This window comes from Camelus bactrianus, chromosome 7 (genome assembly GCF_048773025.1).
Source record: "Camelus bactrianus isolate YW-2024 breed Bactrian camel chromosome 7, ASM4877302v1, whole genome shotgun sequence".
NCBI classification, from domain to species: domain Eukaryota; kingdom Metazoa; phylum Chordata; class Mammalia; order Artiodactyla; family Camelidae; genus Camelus; species Camelus bactrianus.
Window position 1 is genome coordinate 32,813,050 of NC_133545.1, and position 521 is coordinate 32,813,570.

Sequence of the window (521 nt, forward strand, 5' to 3'; positions counted from 1 at the left end):
TATTTGGCCTTAAGCCCCAGTCCATAGAGGTTTAAATTTAGTGGGTTATTTCCATTATACAACACCTACTACTTTTAACATTAGTAATAATATTTACAATAACAACTAGCATTTATTGAATACTTACTTTGTTTCTGACACTGTTATAAGTCATATATCACCTCTTTTAATCCTCACAACAATACTAAAAAATAGAATATCCAATTTTACTGATAAAGGAGGAAAGAGGTCACAGTAAGTGGTGGCACCAGGATTCGAACCAGGAAGTTGGGTTCACCATATTTGATTGCCATGAGGCTACATGTAACCAAAGGGTAGGAAGGTTCAGTTATGCAAAATGAACAAGTTTTGGAGACCTAATGTCCAGTATGATGATGATAGTATAACAATACTATATTGTATACTTGAAATTTGCTGAATATAGACCTTAAATCTTTCCACACACAGCACACACACACACTCATAGAGATAGTAACTATGTAGAGGTGATGAATATATTAATTAGCTTAATTATGGTGATC